Here is a 6886-nt window from a genome sequence, read left to right on the forward strand (position 1 = left end):
TTTCTTACCTTTAGATTAAGTAGCCTTGATCAACCTGACTCCTTGAGCACGATCTTACCCGAGCCCTAGCGCTTACCTAAGCAAAATCCACAAGTCAAAGTCATCACCAATCCTCAAGTCCAAAACCTAGCCTCGGGACTAATCCCGAGCCCCCCGGGAAGTCCTAAATCCCCAAAACAAAGTGGCGGAATCGAGCCCCGAACCCTAGGTCAAAATCCCTTCACAAAAGCCCAAAAATCCCCTCTGTGAACAGTGCAGCGCTACAGCGCTCAAAAGTTAGCGCTGTAGTGCTACAAGCAGAACCACCCTCACCAGACAGGGGCTAGCGCTACAGCGCCCCCTGCCTAGCGCTGTAGCGCTAGTTGCAGCACAGCAAAACCAAAAATCGCATCTTGCGATTTTCTTCCTCCATTTCGAACCCAAACTTGTCCAACTCTTTCCCAAGCCCAAAAACAAACATATATACACCACACACTCATCCCAAGCACCCCAAGAACTCAATCCCAAGCTCAAGCAACCCACAACTCAAAATCTAACCCAATGAACCCCAAAACCAGAAAAATCAATCAAACAACAAGGATAGGGTCATAGAAATCATACCGTGGGTGGAATTTCGACCTTGAACTACACCCTAGACCTCCTTGGATTGCACCTTTACAACCTTGACCTGTTTTCCCCAAAAACCCCATCCATTTAGCTCAAAAACACAGTTCAAAACCAGCAAAACCCTAAAACCGAAAACCTCAAGAACTTACCTCAAATCTCTGATTTGATCTTGCTAATCTCTTGCAAATCCACAAACCTAGCTTACCACTGAGCTTCACCTCAAGAAAATCAAAGAAAAAGGGTGGGAGAACCACAAACCAAACCTTCAAAGCCAACCCTTCAGCTTTCCCTCTCTTCTTTTCTCTTCTTTCTTTTCAGCCTAAAGTTTTCTCTACTAAATCCACTAAGTATAAAGGCCTCCTTTATTTTATCTCTTGCAAGCCTAATGACCAAAATACCCTCTCTTATTAATTCTAAGCCTTTATGTCCATAAAGGGCATTTTAGTCATAATACCCAAATTCCCACTAATTCCTCAAGTGTTCCTAAAAATTCCCGCTCGCTACCCAAAGCCTAATAAATCACCAAATACATTCCCAAATTCTCGATTAACTCCCCAGGCTTAACCCAAGCCTGGTACAGGTTCCCGCTTTGACTTCCCGCTAACCCGCTCGTTCTAGGATCGTCTCGAGTCATAGATCACAGGTATCAACATAGTCATGCCCAACATGGCCAAATTACAAATATGCTCAATTAGGTCTACATGCATATTAATTCACATTATCGTGCACCACAATAAATCACATAATCATAAAACGTGCACTAAATCATAATCATGCATAAAACCCATTAAAGACCCACACAGAATTCCATTATGCCCTCCAGGCACGCTATCTCAGGCCCTAAGCCTTAACACCGAATTTGGGGTCGTTACATGGCGTGTTTATGGAATTTGAGACTAGGTCACATTGGCTATGATAGGATTCAAAGACTTACAAAAGATGAGCTTGTGAGGGAACTCACCTTAGGTGAATTACCTGTCTGTGAATTTTGTCTAGAAGGCAAATTGACCAAGCGTTTATTCTCTACAAAGGGTGATCGGGCCAAGGAACCACTTAGACTTGTTCATTCAGATATTTATGGAACATTGTTCCTGAGCAAACAGTCACAGAGCCTAGTCGTAGTGGGAGGGATTTTAGGAACCCAATTTGTTATGGTTTGGATGGTGAAACCAATATGATTGTTGGTGAAACTAGTGACAATGATCTGTTGTCTTTCAAATAGGCAATGGCTAGCCCTGAAAAAGAACTATGGCTCGAAGCCATGAAACAGGAAATGGAGTCCATGTACTCAAATTTCATCTGGGATCTTGTGGAAGCACCTAGTGACTTTAGGGCCATTGGGTGCAAGTGGATCTACAAGAAGAAACAAGGTGTTGATGGAAATATAGAAACTTATAAAGCTCGATTAGTGGCAAATGGTTATACCCAAAGAGAAGGCGTGGACTATGAGGAAACTTTTAGTCCGGTAGACATGCTCAAGTTCATTCGCATCCTCCTATCCATAGTAGCCGCTCTCGACTATGAGATCTGACAAATGGACGTCAAGACATCTTTTCTTAATGGGAAGCTTGACGAAGTCATTTATATGGATCAGCCAGAAGGATTTAAAGTAGCTAGGCAAGAAGGATTTAAAGTAGCTGGGCAAGAAGGACTTAAGCAAGCTTCTCGTTCCTAAAATCTTAGGTTTGATGAAATAATCAAAACCTATGGCTTTGAACAAAATATTGATGAGCCTTGTGTTTACCTATTGAAGGCAAATCATATAGTGGTATTCCTGGTTCTTTATGTAGATAATGTCTTACTCATTGGAAAGAAAGTTAAGAAATTATCAGACGTGAAGAATTGGCTGAACACTCAATTCCAGATGAAGGATTTGGGTGAAGAAAGTTATGTTCTAGGAATCTAGATCATTAGGGATAGAAAGAATAGACTCTTAGCTCTATTTCAAGCATCTTACATTGATAACGTACTTGAACATTTTTCAATGACAAATTCCAAGAATAGACGTCTACTGTCCCACCATGGAATTCATCTTTTAAAGAAGCAGTCTTCCCAGAATCCTGAAGAGGAAGATGCAATGAGAAAAGTTCCTTATGCATCTGCAATTGGAAGTCTGATGTATGCTATGTTGTGTACTGGACCAGATACCTGCTATTCAGTGGGACTAGTGAGCAGGTATCAGTCAAACCCAAGACCGGAACATTGTATAGCAGTTAAGCATATCCTGAAGTATTTAAGGCGGACTAGGGATTATATGTTAGTCTACAAGGGTGATGTTCTGAACCCTGTAGGCTACACCGATTTATATTTTCAGACTGATGTTGATGGCAGGAAGACTACTTCTGGAATGGTGTTTACTCTTGGGAGTGGAGCTATGATATGGAGAAGCATAAAGCAGTTTGCAATCTAAGATTCCACCATGGAGGCTGAATACATAGTTGCGTTAGAAGTAGCAAAGGAAATAGTCTGGCTAAAGAACTTCTATTCGGATCTTGGTGTTATTCCCAAAAATGGATTAACCGCTTGTGTTGTTTTGTGACAGTATAAGAGCGATAGCCAACTCGAAAGAACCTTGTAGTCACAAGAGGAGTAAGCATATAGAAAGAAAGTATCACATAATTCGAGAATATGTTGCCAGGGGAGATGTGAAGGTTATGAAGATTGCATCTGAAGACAATCTTGCGGATCCATTTACAAAGACACTACTAGAAGCTACATTTGATAAGCATATCAAGGAAATGAGATTAGTAGAATTAAGACATTAGTTTCAATTAGTGCAAGTGGGGGTTTGTTGGGGTTTTATGCCCTAATTAAAACCCAATTTATTTGTAATCACATTGATTATCAATAAAAGAATAAAAATCATTTTTTGACGGTCAATCACTTTGCTCACATGTTTTATTTTCATGATTTTTTGTTTAATATTGTTATCCAAAAAACAGGCATGGATGGCATGGCAAATGTTTAGTACACGTGGCTAACATCTGGCAGGAGTCTTGCTCGACCATCGACCAGAAAGATATCTATGGCGCAACGCTCAATGGTTATATACGACCAGCTTGGTCGTATACTCGCAATATTTGGAGAAAATCTTAGGCAGTTATAACCATACCCGAAATTATCTCTCTTGATTTCTTGAGTATCCGATTATTTAGGAAAGAATATCTGTAACAAATTAATGTAATCTTCCTTGAGCCTATAAATAGAGAAAGATAGCTCAAGGAAGGGGACTATTGGCTTTCTAATTATCTGAGATTAGAGCTATCACCTTCGATATATTCTTTGGTTCTTCAGAGGTTTGTGAAACTCATTGAACCCTAGTTCTTTGATTACTCCTTTGGATTTTATATCAATAACAGCTCAAGTGGACGTAGATTATTACCAGATTCTGGGGCCGAACCACTATAAATTTCTGTGTGTTTTATTTTTTTTGTCATTATTCTCATTTCAACATATCTGTCCACATCAAGCATTTTGACTCCGTGTCAGTTGACCAAAATCAGGGTCAACATTCTGGTGCTTTCATTGAGAGCTTGATACAACATAGTTGAAATATCAATGGCAAAACTACCAAGAAAACTGGACAGGCAGCTAGCGCTGCACCATCTCACCCGCTTCCTCCTCCTCCAAATGTGACTGAGGATGAGCAACATTTGGAATTCGACAAGGAAGAAATGGATTCCGAGACGCTGAGGAATACCCTGGGGGTATTGTAGGATGAACTAGCCAATCTGAGGGCCAGCCAGGAAAGTGCTGCCGAGATTATGGCACGACAGCAACAAGAGATTGAACGACAGCGCCTGGAACTGAGTGAGAGGCAGGAGGAGATGGACCGCCGTCAATGGGAGGCCATGGCAGCCCTCAAAGCAGCCTTACAGCTGGCTAGGAATCAGGCTGCACCTGCATCGCAGCCTGATCATCCTACAAATGGGTCTCCACAGAGGGGTCCTAATCCTAGCCCGCCTATCCAGCCCTCGAGCCCTCAAAGGCCCGAGCAGCCACCGATGCCTCAGGACGATGTCTCGCTAAGGGACCCTGAGGCATAGCCTCCATCCCAGGCTGGCCACGGCAATCCCCCGCAACCAAGGCAGAATAGGGCCGGGCAGCCGCCTTGCAGTCCTAGACGCCATAGGGGCGACGAGCCAAACCCTCCGAGCAGAGGACATCATCCTCCTGGAAACAGAAGGAACTCAGAGACAGACTATGCGGTCTGAGGCCCCCCACGGCATGATAATGCACGGGGACTGTAACGCCCTACTACCTTAGAGCCGTTACTAAGTGAGTTTAAAACAGAAATTGTGCATTTAATTGACTCAAAGTGGTTTCTAAAACCAAAAGTGTGATTAAACCAGAGTTTAAGGCTGTACTCTTTTAAAAATGTTTAACTTCATTGAAAGCGTTAAGTATAAAACATCTGGGATCCCAAAATAAGGTTTACAAAATGTTTACAACTCAAAAATAGATTTACACCAGGTTAACTATCAAAAGAATGGATTAATACAGCCAATTACAAAATGCCCCCAACCAAAGCAGTCGGGCAGGCCGAACATGTACGCGCCGCTCCCACGCTCTCCATACTCATGGCCGGTTGACTGACTCCTTGCTTTTACCTGCCACACGGAGCACCCATGAGCCGAGGCCCAGCAAGAAAACCCAAATAGCACATAACATATGCAAATAATATCGCTGGCATAATTCACTGATAAATAAGAAAATCATCAATTTAAACAAGCACGGCCATGCCGTCCCAGAGGCCTTACCAAAGCTTGGGGTCTCGGTCATCACCGTAGGATAACTCATGTATCCCTTGGGTCCCACCCTGGCTATAGCATCCCATGTGCTGAGCGTTTCTTCCGGCCCCACTGCCGTACCCGGCCTATGCCGCTCTCGGCCTTAGCCGTTCATTCCATTACAATCACACATATAATACATTCAGAAATAACCATTCAAACATACAATAGTTCATCTAAGATTACACATTTGCACACAATACAATCTAGGGCCATGCCCTACAATCACACAGTGGGCCTATGCCCTATTCTCGGGTGTTACGGTTTTCTTACCTTTAGATTCGGTAGCCTTGATCAACCTGACTCCTTGAGCACGATCTTACCCGAGCCCTAGCGCTTACCTAAGTAAAATCCATAAGTCAAAGTCACCACCAAATCCCAAGACCAAAACCTAGCCTCGGGACTAATCCCGAGCCCCCGGGAAGTCCTAGATCCCCAAAACCAAGTGGCGGAATCAAGCCCCGAACCCTAGGTCAAAATCCCTTCACAAAAGCCCAAACATCCCCTCTGTGAACATTGCAGCGCTACAGCGCTCAAAAGAGGGCACTGTAGCGCTACAAGAAGAACCACCCCACCAGAACAGGGGCTAGCGCTACAGCGCCCCCTGACTAGCCCTGTAGCGCTAGTTGCAGCCAGACCAAACCCAAAATCGCATTTTGCGATTTTCTTCTCCCATTTCAACTCCAATCTTGCCCAAACCTTTTCCAAACACAAAAACACACATAACCACACCTCACACTCATCCCAAGCACCCCATGAACTCAATCCCAAGCTCAAGCAACCCACAACTCAAAATCTAACTCAATGAACCCAAAAACCAGAAGATCACTCAAACAACAAGGATAGGGTCTTAGAAATCATACTGTGGGTGGAATTTCGACCTTGAACTGAACCCTAGACCTCCTTGGCTTGCACCTTCACGACCATGACCTGTTTTCCCCAAAAACCCCATCCATTTAGCTCAAAAACACAGCTCAAAACCAGCAAAACCCTAAAACCGAAAACCTCAAGAACTTACCTCAAATCTCTGATGTGATCTTGCTAATCCCTTGCCAATCCTCAAGCCTAGCTTAGGATCCTTGATGCTCAGCTAACCCTAGCTTTCCACTGAGCTTAACCTCAAGAAAATCAAGGGAAATGGTTGGGAGAGCCACAAACCGAACCTTCAAAGCCAAACCCTTCAGTTTTCCCTCTCTTCTTTTCTCTTCCTTCTTTCTCTCTTTTCAGCCTATGCTTTTCTCTACAAAATCCACTAAGTATAAAGCCCTTCTTTAATTTATCTCTTACAAGCCTAATGACCAAAATGCCCTCCCTTACTAATTCTAAACCTTTATGTCCATAAAGGGGCATTTTAGTCATATTACCCAAATTCCCACTAATTCCTCAAGTGTTCCTAATTATTCCCGCTCGCTACCCAATACCTGATTAATCATCAAATATATTCCCAAATTCTCAATTAAACTCCCCAGGCTTAAACCAAGCCAGGTACA

This window comes from Humulus lupulus, chromosome 4 (assembly GCF_963169125.1).
Source record: "Humulus lupulus chromosome 4, drHumLupu1.1, whole genome shotgun sequence".
NCBI classification, from domain to species: Eukaryota; Viridiplantae; Streptophyta; class Magnoliopsida; order Rosales; family Cannabaceae; genus Humulus; species Humulus lupulus.